This window comes from Salvelinus fontinalis, chromosome 5 (assembly GCF_029448725.1).
Source record: "Salvelinus fontinalis isolate EN_2023a chromosome 5, ASM2944872v1, whole genome shotgun sequence".
Lineage (NCBI taxonomy): Eukaryota > Metazoa > Chordata > Actinopteri > Salmoniformes > Salmonidae > Salvelinus > Salvelinus fontinalis.
The window spans coordinates 63,682,744-63,700,147 of record NC_074669.1 but is presented as its reverse complement, the minus strand read 5'-3'; the positions used below and the strand labels follow the sequence as shown (position 1 = coordinate 63,700,147).

At 41.0% G+C, this 17,404-nt stretch overlaps 1 protein-coding gene across 1 annotated transcript in view; it reads left to right on the top strand.

The window, feature by feature from the left end:
• LOC129856014 (CUB and sushi domain-containing protein 3-like) overlaps positions 1–17,404 on the top strand; it is a 749,171-nt gene that overhangs the window by 74,308 nt on the left and 657,459 nt on the right. The gene's annotated exons all lie outside the window — the stretch shown is intronic.

The following is a 17,404-nucleotide window of genomic DNA, read 5'->3' as shown; positions in this document are numbered from 1 at the left end:
CCCATAATAACCTCTCATAACCCCTTATAACCACTTATAACCACTCATAACCCCTTATAACCACTCATAACCACTTATAACCCCTGATAACCACTCATAGCCCCTGATAACCCCTCATAACCCCTGATAACCACTCATAACCCCTAATAACCACTCATAACCCCTAATAACCCCTCATAACCCCTAATAACCACTCATAACCACTCATAACCCATAATAAGCACTCATAACCCCTTATAACCACTTATAACCACTCATAACCCTTTATAACCACTCATAACCACTTATAACCCATGATAACCACTCATAACCTCTTATAACCACTCATAACCCATAATAACCACTCATAACTCCTTATAACCACTTATAACCCATAATAACCTCTCATAACCCCTTATAACCACTTATAACCACTCATAACCCCTTATAACCACTCATAACCACTTATAACCCCTGATAACCACTCATAGCCCCTGATAACCACTCATAACCCCTGATAACCACTCATAACCCCTTATAACCACTCATAACCCCTTATAACCACTCATAACCCCTTATAACCACTTATAACCACTCATAACCCCTTATAACCACTCATAACCACTTATAACCCCTGATAACCACTCATAGCCCCTGATAACCACTCATAACCCCTGATAACACTCATAACCCCTTATAACCACTCATAACCCCTTATAACCACTCATAACCCCTTACCAAAGAGTACTTTCTACCTACTACTTTTCTGATGATCTCATGTATCCGTGCAGAATTTCATCCTCATCTTGTCCACTGATCAGTAACCAGTTCCATTCACTCTTCTCTGATTGGTTAAAGACTAAGGATGCCTTTGTTCTAGTTGTATCCCTGCAGACCAAAAGCCCAACTCCCTGGTTGGTCAAATTGTTACAGATGTATTATACACTGCTTCCGTTAGCACACTGCAGCAGAGCCAGACAGACTTCTATAAGACATTACCTTCCCATTCTCCTTTACCAGGACTTTGAAGATAGAGGTTATAAAGCAGCCTAACAGCTAGCCAGCCAATCCAGGCCAGACATGAAAACCATTTTCTCAATGATGGTGTTTTGGTGTAGTGCATATAGTGCACTGCTTTTGGCCAGCTCCCTATAGGTGCACTGAAAAGATGCCATTAATATTAAGGGACGCAAATAACTCTCTAATAATGTTGGTTGGTCTGTTTGTGTTGAAATGATTGTATGTCACGAGACATTCCCCCCCTCCCCCCTCCCCGGTGACAGTTTTCTGCTGTACCTGATAATTCATTGCACCCCGCTTGGCTTCCTACGTCCTAATCAGTCCCTGATTGGAGGGGAACAATGACTTGGAAACAAGGCAGCGGACCTGTTATTGGAGGGTTCTAGATGAATGTTTTCTGATTCATCCTATTATATTATATTCTACTCATTCATATTCATTAAAAAAAGATATATGTCGGTTTGGATTCAATTGGATACCTTTTCACCCCGGTAAAACACCTCAGTTGCAAAGACAATAAATCTAATAACATTTTTAGGGAATTTATCAATGGAGTCATGGTCTGACACTGAAATTGACACCCTTTTCTGTATGTAGGAGGGATAATGGCTCACTATTCTGTATGTAGGAGGGATAATGGCTCACTATTCTGTATGTAACAGGGGTAATGACTCACTTTTCTGTATGTAACAGGGGTAATGGCTCACTTTTCTGTATGTAACAGGGGTAATGGCTCACTTTTCTGTATGTAGCAGGGGTAATGGCTCACTGTTCAGTATGTAGCAGGGATAATGGCTCACTTTTTTGTATGTAGCAGGGGTAATGGCTCACTTTTCTGTATGTAGCAGGGATACTGGCTCACTATTCTGTATGTAGCAGGGGTAATGGCTCACTTTTCTGTATGTAGCAGGGGTAATGGCTCACTATTCTGTATGTAACAGGGGTAATGGCTCACTGTTCAGTATGTAGCAGGGATAATGGCTCACTTTTTTGTATGTAGCAGGGGTAATGGCTCACTTTTCTGTATGTAACAGGGGTAATGGCTCACTATTCTGTATGTAGCAGGGATAATGGCTCACTTTTCTTTATGTAGCAGGGGTATTGGCTCACTATTCTGTATGTAGCAGGGGTAATGGCTCACTTTTCTGTATGTAGCAGGGATAATGGCTCACTATTCTGTATGTAGGAGGGATAATGGCTCACTTTTCTGTATGTAGCGGGGATAATGGCTCACTATTCTGTATGTAGCAAGGATAATGGCTCACTATTCTGTATGTAACAGGGATAATGGGTCACTATTCTGTATGTAGCAGGGATAATGGCTCACTTTTCTGTATGTAGCGGGGATAATGGCTCACTATTCTGTATGTAGCAGGGGTAATGGCTCACTTTTCTGTATGTAGCAGGGATAATGGCTCACTATTCTGTATGTAGGAGGGACTGTATGTAGCAGGGGTAATGACTCACTATTATGTATGTAACAGGGGTAATGGCTCACTATTCTGTATGTAGGAGGGATAATGGCTCACTATTCTGTATGTAGGAGGGATAATGGCTCACTATTCTATGTGTAGCAGGGGTAATGGCTCACTATTCTGTATGTAGCAGGGATAATGGCTCACTTTTCTGTATGTAAGAGGGATAATGGCTCACTATTCTGTATGTAGCAGGGGTAATGGCTCACTTTTCTGTATGTAGCAGGGGTAATGGCTCACTATTCTATATGTAACATGGGTAATGACTCACTATTCTGCATGTAGCAGGGGTAATGGCTCACTATTCTGTATGTAGCAGGGGTAATGGCTCACTTTTCTGTATGTAGCAGGGGTAATGGCTCACTATTCTGTATGTAACAGGGGTAATGGCTCACTGTTCAGTATGTAGCAGGGATAATGGCTCACTTTTTTGTATGTAGCAGGGGTAATGGCTCACTATTCTGTATGTAGCAGGGATAATGGCTCACTATTCTGTATGTAGCAGGGGTAATGGCTCACCTTTCTGTATGTAGCAGGGATAATGGCTCACTTTTCTATATGTAGCAGGGATAATGGCTCACTATTCTGTATGTAGCTGGGGTAATGGCTCACTTTTCTGTATGTAACAGGGGTAATGACTCACTATTCTGAGTGTAACAGGGGTAATGGCTCACTATTCTGTATGTAGCAGGGGTGATGGCTCACTTTTCTGTATGTAACAGGGGTAATGACTCACTATTCTGTATGTAACAGGGGTAATGACTCACTAATATGTATGTAACAGGGGTAATGGCTCAATATTCTGTATGTAGCAGGGGTAATGACTCACTATTCTGTATGTAACAGGGGTAATGGCTCACTATTCTGTATGTAGCAGGGATAATGGCTCACTATTCTGTATGTAGCAGGGGTAATGGCTCACTATTCTTTATGTAGCACGGATAATGGCTCACTATTCTGTATGTAGCAGGGATAATGGCTCACTATTCTGTATGTAACAGGGGTAATGGCTCACTATTCTGTATGTAGCAGGGGTAATGACTCAATATTCTGTATGTAGCAGGGGTAATGGCTCACTATTCTTTATGTAGCACGGATAATGGCTCACTATTCTGTATGTAGCAGGGATAATGGCTCACTATTCTGTATGTAACAGGGGTAATGGCTCACTATTCTGTATGTAGCAGGGGTAATGACTCAATATTCTGTATGTAACAGGGTAATGACTCACTATTCTGTATGTAACAGGGGTAATGACTCACTATTCTGTATGTAACAGGGGTAATGACTCACTATTCTGTATGTAACAGGGGTAATGACTCACTATTCTGTATATAGCAGGGGTAATGACTCACTATTCTGTATGTAACGGGGTAATGACTCACTATTCAGTATGTAACGGGGGTAATAGCTCACTATTCTGTATGTAGCAGGGGTGATGGCTCACTATTCTGTATGTAGCAGGGATAATGGCTCACTATTCTGTATGTAGCAGGGATAATGGCTCAATATTCTGTATGTAACGGGTAATGACTCACTATTCTGTATGTAACAGGGGTAATGGCTAAATATTCTGTATGTAGCAGGGGTAATGACTCAATGTTCTGTATGTAGCAGGGGTAATAGCTCACTATTCTGTATGTAGCAGGGGTAATGACTCACTTTTCTGTATGTAACAGGGGTAATGGCTCACTATTCTGTATGTAGCAGGGATAATGGGTCACTATTCTGTATGTAGCAGGGGTAATGGCTCACTATTCTGTATGTTACAGGGGTAATGACTCACTATTCTGTATGTAACAGGGGTAATGGCTCACTATTCTGTATGTAGCAGGGGTAATAGCTCACTATTCTTTATGTAACAGGGGTAATGACTCACTATTCTGTATGTAGCAGGGATAATAGCTCACTATTCTTTATGTAACAGGGGTAATGACTCACTATTCTGTATGTAGCAGGGATAATGGCTCACTATTCTGTGTGTAGCAGGGATAATGGCTCACTATTCTGTATGTAACAGGGGTAATAGCTCACCTTTCTGTATGTAACAGGGGTAATTCCTCAGTATTCTGTATGTAGCAGGGGGAATGGCTCACTATTCTGTATGTAGCAGGGATAATAGCTCACTATTCTGTATGTAGCAGGGGTAATGGATCACTATTCTGTATGTAACAGGGGTAATGGCTCACTTTTCTGTATGTAAGAGGGATAATGGCTCACTATTCTGTATGTAGCAGGGGTAATGGCTCACTTTTCTGTATGTAGCAGGGGTAATGGCTCACTATTCTATATGTAACATGGGTAATGACTCACTATTCTGCATGTAGCAGGGGTAATGGCTCACTATTCTGTATGTAGCAGGGGTAATGGCTCACTTTTCTGTATGTAGCAGGGGTAATGGCTCACTATTCTGTATGTAACAGGGGTAATGGCTCACTGTTCAGTATGTAGCAGGGATAATGGCTCACTTTTTTGTATGTAGCAGGGGTAATGGCTCACTATTCTGTATGTAGCAGGGATAATGGCTCACTATTCTGTATGTAGCAGGGGTAATGGCTCACCTTTCTGTATGTAGCAGGGATAATGGCTCACTTTTCTATATGTAGCAGGGATAATGGCTCACTATTCTGTATGTAGCTGGGGTAATGGCTCACTTTTCTGTATGTAACAGGGGTAATGACTCACTATTCTGAGTGTAACAGGGGTAATGGCTCACTATTCTGTATGTAGCAGGGGTGATGGCTCACTTTTCTGTATGTAACAGGGGTAATGACTCACTATTCTGTATGTAACAGGGGTAATGACTCACTAATATGTATGTAACAGGGGTAATGGCTCAATATTCTGTATGTAGCAGGGGTAATGACTCACTATTCTGTATGTAACAGGGGTAATGGCTCACTATTCTGTATGTAGCAGGGATAATGGCTCACTATTCTGTATGTAGCAGGGGTAATGGCTCACTATTCTTTATGTAGCACGGATAATGGCTCACTATTCTGTATGTAGCAGGGATAATGGCTCACTATTCTGTATGTAACAGGGGTAATGACTCACTATTCTGTATGTAGCAGGGGTAATGACTCAATGTTCTGTATGTAGCAGGGGTAATAGCTCACTATTCTGTATGTAGCAGGGGTAATGACTCACTTTTCTGTATGTAACAGGGGTAATGGCTCACTATTCTGTATGTAGCAGGGATAATGGGTCACTATTCTGTATGTAGCAGGGGTAATGGCTCACTATTCTGTATGTAGCAGGGATAATTGCTCACTATTCTGTATGTAGCAGGGATAATGGCTCACTATTCTGTATGTAACAGGGGTAATGGCTCACTATTCTGTATGTAGCAGGGGTAATGGCTCAATACTCTGTACGTAACAGGGGTAATGACTCACTTTTCTGTATGTAACAGGGGTAATGACTCACTATTCTGTATGTAACAGGGGTAATGACTCACTATTCTGTATTTAACAGGGGTAATGACTCACTATTCTGTATGTAACAGGGGTAATGACTCACTATTCTGTATGTAACAGGGGTAATGACTCACTATTCTGTATGTTACAGGGGTAATGACTCACTATTCTGTATGTTACAGGGGTAATGACTCACTATTCTGTATGTAACAGGGGTAATGGCTCACTATTCTGTATGTAGCAGGGGTAATAGCTCACTATTCTTTATGTAACAGGGGTAATGACTCACTATTCTGTATGTAGCAGGGATAATGGCTCACTATTCTGTGTGTAGCAGGGATAATGGCTCACTATTCTGTATGTAACAGGGGTAATAGCTCACCTTTCTGTATGTAACAGGGGTAATTCCTCAGTATTCTGTATGTAGCAGGGGGAATGGCTCACTATTCTGTATGTAGCAGGGATAATAGCTCACTATTCTGTATGTAGCAGGGGTAATGGATCACTATTCTGTATGTAACAGGGGTAATGGCTCACTTTTCTGTATGTAAGAGGGATAATGGCTCACTATTCTGTATGTAGCAGGGGTAATGGCTCACTTTTCTGTATGTAGCAGGGGTAATGGCTCACTATTCTATATGTAACATGGGTAATGACTCACTATTCTGCATGTAGCAGGGGTAATGGCTCACTATTCTGTATGTAGCAGGGGTAATGGCTCACTTTTCTGTATGTAGCAGGGGTAATGGCTCACTATTCTGTATGTAACAGGGGTAATGGCTCACTGTTCAGTATGTAGCAGGGATAATGGCTCACTTTTTTGTATGTAGCAGGGGTAATGGCTCACTATTCTGTATGTAGCAGGGATAATGGCTCACTATTCTGTATGTAGCAGGGGTAATGGCTCACCTTTCTGTATGTAGCAGGGATAATGGCTCACTTTTCTATATGTAGCAGGGATAATGGCTCACTATTCTGTATGTAGCTGGGGTAATGGCTCACTTTTCTGTATGTAACAGGGGTAATGACTCACTATTCTGAGTGTAACAGGGGTAATGGCTCACTATTCTGTATGTAGCAGGGGTGATGGCTCACTTTTCTGTATGTAACAGGGGTAATGACTCACTATTCTGTATGTAACAGGGGTAATGACTCACTAATATGTATGTAACAGGGGTAATGGCTCAATATTCTGTATGTAGCAGGGGTAATGACTCACTATTCTGTATGTAACAGGGGTAATGGCTCACTATTCTGTATGTAGCAGGGATAATGGCTCACTATTCTGTATGTAGCAGGGGTAATGGCTCACTATTCTTTATGTAGCACGGATAATGGCTCACTATTCTGTATGTAGCAGGGATAATGGCTCACTATTCTGTATGTAACAGGGGTAATGGCTCACTATTCTGTATGTAGCAGGGGTAATGACTCAATATTCTGTATGTAACAGGGTAATGACTCACTATTCTGTATGTAACAGGGGTAATGACTCACTATTCTGTATGTAACAGGGGTAATGACTCACTATTCTGTATGTAACAGGGGTAATGACTCACTATTCTGTATATAGCAGGGGTAATGACTCACTATTCTGTATGTAACGGGGTAATGACTCACTATTCAGTATGTAACGGGGGTAATAGCTCACTATTCTGTATGTAGCAGGGGTGATGGCTCACTATTCTGTATGTAGCAGGGATAATGGCTCACTATTCTGTATGTAGCAGGGATAATGGCTCAATATTCTGTATGTAACAGGGGTAATGACTCACTATTCTGTATGTAACAGGGGTAATGGCTCAATATTCTGTATGTAGCAGGGGTAATGACTCAATGTTCTGTATGTAGCAGGGGTAATAGCTCACTATTCTGTATGTAGCAGGGGTAATGACTCACTTTTCTGTATGTAACAGGGGTAATGGCTCACTATTCTGTATGTAGCAGGGATAATGGGTCACTATTCTGTATGTAGCAGGGGAAATGGCTCACTATTCTGTATGTAGCAGGGATAATTGCTCACTATTCTGTATGTAGCAGGGATAATGGCTCACTATTCTGTATGTAACAGGGGTAATGGCTCACTATTCTGTATGTAGCAGGGGTAATGGCTCAATACTCTGTACGTAACAGGGGTAATGACTCACTTTTCTGTATGTAACAGGGGTAATGACTCACTATTCTGTATGTAACAGGGGTAATGACTCACTATTCTGTATTTAACAGGGGTAATGACTCACTATTCTGTATGTAACAGGGGTAATGACTCACTATTCTGTATGTAACAGGGGTAATGACTCACTATTCTGTATGTTACAGGGGTAATGACTCACTATTCTGTATGTTACAGGGGTAATGACTCACTATTCTGTATGTAACAGGGGTAATGGCTCACTATTCTGTATGTAGCAGGGGTAATAGCTCACTATTCTTTATGTAACAGGGGTAATGACTCACTATTCTGTATGTAGCAGGGACAATGGCTCACTATTCTGTGTGTAGCAGGGATAATGGCTCACTATTCTGTATGTAACAGGGGTAATAGCTCACCTTTCTGTATGTAACAGGGGTAATTCCTCAGTATTCTGTATGTAGCAGGGGGAATGGCTTACTATTCTGTATGTAGCAGGGATAATAGCTCACTATTCTGTATGTAGCAGGGGTAATGGATCACTATTCTGTATGTAACAGGGGTAATGGCTCACTATTCTGTATGTAACAGGGATAATGACTCACTATTCCGTATGTAGCAGGGATAATAGCTCACTATTCTGTATGTAGCAGGGGTAATGGCTCACTATTCTGTATGTAACAGGGGTAATGGCTCACTATTCTGTATGTAGCAGGGGTAATGGCTCACTATTCTTTATGTAGCACGGATAATGGCTCACTATTCTGTATGTAGCAGGGATAATGGCTCACTATTCTGTATGTAACAGGGGTAATGGCTCACTATTCTGTATGTAGCAGGGGTAATGACTCAATATTCTGTATGTAACAGGGTAATGACTCACTATTCTGTATGTAACAGGGGTAATGACTCACTATTCTGTATGTAACAGGGGTAATGACTCACTATTCTGTATGTAACAGGGGTAATGACTCACTATTCTGTATATAGCAGGGGTAATGACTCACTATTCTGTATGTAACGGGGTAATGACTCACTATTCAGTATGTAACGGGGGTAATAGCTCACTATTCTGTATGTAGCAGGGGTGATGGCTCACTACTCTGTATGTAGCAGGGATAATGGCTCACTATTCTGTATGTAGCAGGGATAATGGCTCAATATTCTGTATGTAACAGGGGTAATGACTCACTATTCTGTATGTAACAGGGGTAATGGCTCAATATTCTGTATGTAGCAGGGGTAATGACTCAATGTTCTGTATGTAGCAGGGGTAATAGCTCACTATTCTGTATGTAGCAGGGGTAATGGCTCACTATTCTGTATGTAGCAGGGATAATTGCTCACTATTCTGTATGTAGCAGGGATAATGGGTCACTATTCTGTATGTAACAGGGGTAATGGCTCACTATTCTGTATGTAGCAGGGGTAATGGCTCAATACTCTGTACGTAACAGGGGTAATGACTCACTTTTCTGTATGTAACAGGGGTAATGACTCACTATTCTGTATGTAACAGGGGTAATGACTCACTATTCTGTATTTAACAGGGGTAATGACTCACTATTCTGTATGTAACAGGGGTAATTACTCACTATTCTGTATGTAGCAGGGGTAATGACTCAATATTCTGTATGTAACAGGGTAATGACTCACTATTCTGTATGTAACAGGGGTAATGACTCACTATTCTGTATGTAACAGGGGTAATGACTCACTATTCTGTATGTAACAGGGGTAATGACTCACTATTCTGTATATAGCAGGGGTAATGACTCACTATTCTGTATGTAACGGGGTAATGACTCACTATTCAGTATGTAACGGGGGTAATAGCTCACTATTCTGTATGTAGCAGGGGTGATGGCTCACTATTCTGTATGTAGCAGGGATAATGGCTCACTATTCTGTATGTAGCAGGGATAATGGCTCAATATTCTGTATGTAACAGGGGTAATGACTCACTATTCTGTATGTAACAGGGGTAATGGCTCAATATTCTGTATGTAGCAGGGGTAATGACTCAATGTTCTGTATGTAGCAGGGGTAATAGCTCACTATTCTGTATGTAGCAGGGGTAATGACTCACTTTTCTGTATGTAACAGGGGTAATGGCTCACTATTCTGTATGTAGCAGGGATAATGGGTCACTATTCTGTATGTAGCAGGGGTAATGGCTCACTATTCTGTATGTAGCAGGGATAATTGCTCACTATTCTGTATGTAGCAGGGATAATGGCTCACTATTCTGTATGTAACAGGGGTAATGGCTCACTATTCTGTATGTAGCAGGGGTAATGGCTCAATACTCTGTACGTAACAGGGGTAATGACTCACTTTTCTGTATGTAACAGGGGTAATGACTCACTATTCTGTATGTAACAGGGGTAATGACTCACTATTCTGTATTTAACAGGGGTAATGACTCACTATTCTGTATGTAACAGGGGTAATGACTCACTATTCTGTATGTAACAGGGGTAATGACTCACTATTCTGTATGTTACAGGGGTAATGACTCACTATTCTGTATGTTACAGGGGTAATGACTCACTATTCTGTATGTAACAGGGGTAATGGCTCACTATTCTGTATGTAGCAGGGGTAATAGCTCACTATTCTTTATGTAACAGGGGTAATGACTCACTATTCTGTATGTAGCAGGGATAATGGCTCACTATTCTGTGTGTAGCAGGGATAATGGCTCACTATTCTGTATGTAACAGGGGTAATAGCTCACCTTTCTGTATGTAACAGGGGTAATTCCTCAGTATTCTGTATGTAGCAGGGGGAATGGCTCACTATTCTGTATGTAGCAGGGATAATAGCTCACTATTCTGTATGTAGCAGGGGTAATGGATCACTATTCTGTATGTAACAGGGGTAATGGCTCACTATTCTGTATGTAACAGGGATAATGACTCACTATTCCGTATGTAGCAGGGATAATAGCTCACTATTCTGTATGTAGCAGGGGTAATGGCTCACTATTCTGTATGTAACAGGGGTAATGGCTCACTATTCTGTATGTAGCAGGGGTAATGGCTCACTATTCTTTATGTAGCACGGATAATGGCTCACTATTCTGTATGTAGCAGGGATAATGGCTCACTATTCTGTATGTAACAGGGGTAATGGCTCACTATTCTGTATGTAGCAGGGGTAATGACTCAATATTCTGTATGTAACAGGGTAATGACTCACTATTCTGTATGTAACAGGGGTAATGACTCACTATTCTGTATGTAGCAGGGATAATGGCTCAATATTCTGTATGTAACAGGGGTAATGGCTCACTATTCTGTATGTAGCAGGGGTAATGGCTCAATACTCTGTACGTAACAGGGGTAATGACTCACTTTTCTGTATGTAACAGGGGTAATGACTCACTATTCTGTATGTAACAGGGGTAATGACTCACTATTCTGTATTTAACAGGGGTAATGACTCACTATTCTGTATGTAACAGGGGTAATGACTCACTATTCTGTATGTAACAGGGGTAATGACTCACTATTCTGTATGTTACAGGGGTAATGACTCACTATTCTGTATGTTACAGGGGTAATGACTCACTATTCTGTATGTAACAGGGGTAATGACTCACTATTCTGTATGTAACAGGGGTAATGACTCACTATTCTGTATGTAACAGGGATAATGACTCACTATTCTGTATGTAACAGGGGTAATGACTCACTATTCTGTATGTAACAGGGGCAATAGCTCACTCTTCTGTATGTAACAGGGGTAATAGCTCACTATTCTGTATGTAACAGGGGTAATAGCTCACTATTCTGTATGTAGCAGGGGTAATAGCTCACTATTCTGTATGTAACAGGGGTAATGGCTCACTATTCTGTATGTAACAGGGGTAATGACTCACTATTCTGTATGTAACAGGGATAATGGCTCACTATTCTGTATGTAACAGGGGTAATGGCTCACTATTCTGTATGTAACAGGGGTAATGGCTCACTATTCTGTATGTAACAAGGGTAATGGCTCACTATTCTGTATGTAACAGGGGTAATGGCTCACTATTCTGTATGTAACAAGGGTAATGGCTCACTATTCTGTATGTAACAGGGGTAGTGACTCACTATTCTGTATGTAGCAGGGATAATAGCTCACTACTCTGTATGTAACAGGGGTAATGCCTCACTATTCTGTCTGTAACAGGGGTAATTACTCACTATTCTGTATGTAACAGGGGTAATGACTCACTATTCTGTATGTAACAGGGGTAATGACTCACTATTCTGTATGTAGCAGGGGTAATGACTCAATATTCTGTATGTAGCAGGGGTAATGACTCACTATTCTGTATGTAACAGGGGTAATGGCTCACTATTCTGTATGTAACAGGGGTAATGACTCACTATTCTGTATGTAACAGGGGTAATGACTCAGTATTCTGTATGTAACAGGGGTTATAGCTCACTATTCTGTATGTAACAGGGGTAATGACTCACTATTCTGTATGTAACAGGGGTAATGGCTCACTATTCTGTATGTAGCAGGGGTAATAGCTCACTATTCTTTATGTAACAGGGGTAATGACTCACTATTCTGTATGTAGCAGGGATAATGGCTCACTATTCTGTGTGTAGCAGGGATAATGGCTCACTATTCTGTATGTAACAGGGGTAATAGCTCACCTTTCTGTATGTAACAGGGGTAATGACTCACTATTCTGTATGTAACAGGGGCAATAGCTCACTCTTCTGTATGTAACAGGGGTAATAGCTCACTATTCTGTATGTAGCAGGGGTAATAGCTCACTATTCTGTATGTAACAGGGGTAATGGCTCACTATTCTGTATGTAACAGGGGTAATGACTCACTATTCTGTATGTAACAGGGATAATGGCTCACTATTCTGTATGTAACAGGGGTAATGGCTCACTATTCTGTATGTAACAGGGGTAATGGCTCACTATTCTGTATGTAACAAGGGTAATGGCTCACTATTCTGTATGTAACAGGGGTAATGGCTCACTATTCTGTATGTAACAAGGGTAATGGCTCACTATTCTGTATGTAACAGGGGTAGTGACTCACTATTCTGTATGTAGCAGGGATAATAGCTCACTACTCTGTATGTAACAGGGGTAATGCCTCACTATTCTGTCTGTAACAGGGGTAATGACTCACTATTCTGTATGTAACAGGGGTAATGACTCACTATTCTGTATGTAACAGGGGTAATGACTCACTATTCTGTATGTAGCAGGGGTAATGACTCAATATTCTGTATGTAGCAGGGGTAATGACTCACTATTCTGTATGTAACAGGGGTAATGGCTCACTATTCTGTATGTAACAGGGGTAATGACTCACTTTTCTGTATGTAACAGGGGTAATGACTCAGTATTCTGTATGTAACAGGGGTAATAGCTCACTATTCTGTATGTAACAGGGGTAATGACTCACTATTCTGTATGTAACAGGGGTAATGGCTCACTATTCTGTATGTAGCAGGGGTAATAGCTCACTATTCTGTATGTAACAGGGGTAATGGCTCACTATTCTGTATGTAACAAGGGTAATGGCTCACTATTCTGTATGTAACAGGGGTAATGGCTCACTATTCTGTATGTAACAAGGGTAATGGCTCACTATTCTGTATGTAACAGGGGTAGTGACTCACTAATCTGTATGTAGCAGGGATAATAGCTCACTACTCTGTATGTAACAGGGGTAATGCCTCACTATTCTGTCTGTAACAGGGGTAATGACTCACTATTCTGTATGTAACAGGGGTAATGACTCACTATTCTGTATGTAACAGGGGTAATGACTCACTATTCTGTATGTAGCAGGGGTAATGACTCAATATTCTGTATGTAGCAGGGGTAATGACTCACTATTCTGTATGTAACAGGGGTAATGGCTCACTATTCTGTATGTAACAGGGGTAATGACTCACTATTCTGTATGTAACAGGGGTAATGACTCAGTATTCTGTATGTAACAGGGGTAATAGCTCACTATTCTGTATGTAACAGGGGTAATGACTCACTATTCTGTATGTAACAGGGGTAATGGCTCACTATTCTGTATGTAGCAGGGGTAATAGCTCACTATTCTTTATGTAACAGGGGTAATGACTCACTATTCTGTATGTAGCAGGGATAATGGCTCACTATTCTGTGTGTAGCAGGGATAATGGCTCACTATTCTGTATGTAACAGGGGTAATAGCTCACCTTTCTGTATGTAACAGGGGTAATTCCTCAGTATTCTGTATGTAGCAGGGGGAATGGCTCACTATTCTGTATGTAGCAGGGATAATAGCTCACTATTCTGTATGTAGCAGGGGTAATGGATCACTATTCTGTATGTAACAGGGGTAATGGCTCACTATTCTGTATGTAACAGGGATAATGACTCACTATTCTGTATGTAGCAGGGATAATAGCTCACTATTCTGTATGTAGCAGGGGTAATGGCTCACTATTCTGTATGTAACAGGGGTAATGGCTCACTATTCTGTATGTAGCAGGGATAATAGCTCACTATTCTGGATGTAGCAGGGGTAATGGCTCACTATTCTGTATGTAACAGGGGTAATGGCTCACTATTCTGTATGTAACAGGGGTAATGACTCACTATTCTGTATGTAACAGGGGTAATGACTCACTATTCTGTATGTAACAGGGGTAATGGCTCAATATTCTGTATGTAGCAGGGATAATGACTCACTATTCTGTATGTAACAGGGGTAATGACTCACTATTCTGTATGTAAAAGGGGTAATGGCTCAATATTCTGTATGTAGCAGGGATAATGACTCACTATTCTGTATGTAACAGGGGTAATGACTCACTATTCTGTATGTAACAGGGATAATGGCTCACTATTCTGTGTGTAGCAGGGATAATGGCTCACTATTCTGTATGTAACAGGGGTAATAGCTCACCTTTCTGTATGTAACAGGGGTAATTCCTCAGTATTCTGTATGTAGCAGGGGTAATGGCTCACTATTCTGTATGTAGCAGGGATAATAGCTCACTATTCTGTATGTAGCAGGGGTAATGGCTCACTATTCTGTATGTAACAGGGGTAATGGCTCACTATTCTGTATGTAACAGGGATAATGACTCACTATTCTGTATGTAGCAGGGATAATAGCTCACTATTCTGTATGTAGCAGGGGTAATGGCTCACTATTCTGTATGTAACAGGGGTAATGACTCACTATTCTGTATGTAACAGGGGTAATGACTCACTATTCTGTATGTAACAGGGGTAATGGCTCAATATTCTGTATGTAGCAGGGATAATGACTCACTATTCTGTATGTAACAGGGGTAATGACTCACTATTCTGTATGTAACAAGGGTAATGGCTCACTATTCTGTATGTAACAGGGGTAGTGACTCACTAATCTGTATGTAGCAGGGATAATAGCTCACTACTCTGTATGTAACAGGGGTAATGCCTCACTATTCTGTCTGTAACAGGGGTAATGACTCACTATTCTGTATGTAACAGGGGTAATGACTCACTATTCTGTATGTAACAGGGGTAATGACTCACTATTCTGTATGTAGCAGGGGTAATGACTCAATATTCTGTATGTAGCAGGGGTAATGACTCACTATTCTGTATGTAACAGGGGTAATGGCTCACTATTCTGTATGTAACAGGGGTAATGACTCACTATTCTGTATGTAACAGGGGTAATGACTCAGTATTCTGTATGTAACAGGGGTAATAGCTCACTATTCTGTATGTAACAGGGGTAATGACTCACTATTCTGTATGTAACAGGGGTAATGGCTCACTATTCTGTATGTAGCAGGGGTAATAGCTCACTATTCTTTATGTAACAGGGGTAATGACTCACTATTCTGTATGTAGCAGGGATAATGGCTCACTATTCTGTGTGTAGCAGGGATAATGGCTCACTATTCTGTATGTAACAGGGGTAATAGCTCACCTTTCTGTATGTAACAGGGGTAATTCCTCAGTATTCTGTATGTAGCAGGGGGAATGGCTCACTATTCTGTATGTAGCAGGGATAATAGCTCACTATTCTGTATGTAGCAGGGGTAATGGATCACTATTCTGTATGTAACAGGGGTAATGGCTCACTATTCTGTATGTAACAGGGATAATGACTCACTATTCTGTATGTAGCAGGGATAATAGCTCACTATTCTGTATGTAGCAGGGGTAATGGCTCACTATTCTGTATGTAACAGGGGTAATGGCTCACTATTCTGTATGTAGCAGGGATAATAGCTCACTATTCTGGATGTAGCAGGGGTAATGGCTCACTATTCTGTATGTAACAGGGGTAATGGCTCACTATTCTGTATGTAACAGGGGTAATGACTCACTATTCTGTATGTAACAGGGGTAATGACTCACTATTCTGTATGTAACAGGGGTAATGGCTCAATATTCTGTATGTAGCAGGGATAATGACTCACTATTCTGTATGTAACAGGGGTAATGACTCACTATTCTGTATGTAAAAGGGGTAATGGCTCAATATTCTGTATGTAGCAGGGATAATGACTCACTATTCTGTATGTAACAGGGGTAATGACTCACTATTCTGTATGTAACAGGGATAATGGCTCACTATTCTGTGTGTAGCAGGGATAATGGCTCACTATTCTGTATGTAACAGGGGTAATAGCTCACCTTTCTGTATGTAACAGGGGTAATTCCTCAGTATTCTGTATGTAGCAGGGGTAATGGCTCACTATTCTGTATGTAGCAGGGATAATAGCTCACTATTCTGTATGTAGCAGGGGTAATGGCTCACTATTCTGTATGTAACAGGGGTAATGGCTCACTATTCTGTATGTAACAGGGATAATGACTCACTATTCTGTATGTAGCAGGGATAATAGCTCACTATTCTGTATGTAGCAGGGGTAATGGCTCACTATTCTGTATGTAACAGGGGTAATGACTCACTATTCTGTATGTAACAGGGGTAATGACTCACTATTCTGTATGTAACAGGGGTAATGGCTCAATATTCTGTATGTAGCAGGGATAATGACTCACTATTCTGTATGTAACAGGGGTAATGACTCACTATTCTGTATGTAAAAGGGGTAATGGCTCAATATTCTGTATGTAGCAGGGATAATGACTCACTATTCTGTATGTAGCAGGGGTAATGACTCACTATTCTGTATGTAACAGGGATAATGGCTCACTATTCTGTATGTAACAGGGGTAATGGCTCACTATTCTGTATGTAGCAGGGGTAATGGCTCAATATTCTGTATGTAACAGGGATAATGGCACACTATTCTGTATGTAACGGGGGTAATAGCTCACTATTCTGTATGTAGCAGGGGTGATGGCTCACTATTCTGTATGTAGCAGGGATAATGGCTCACTATTCTG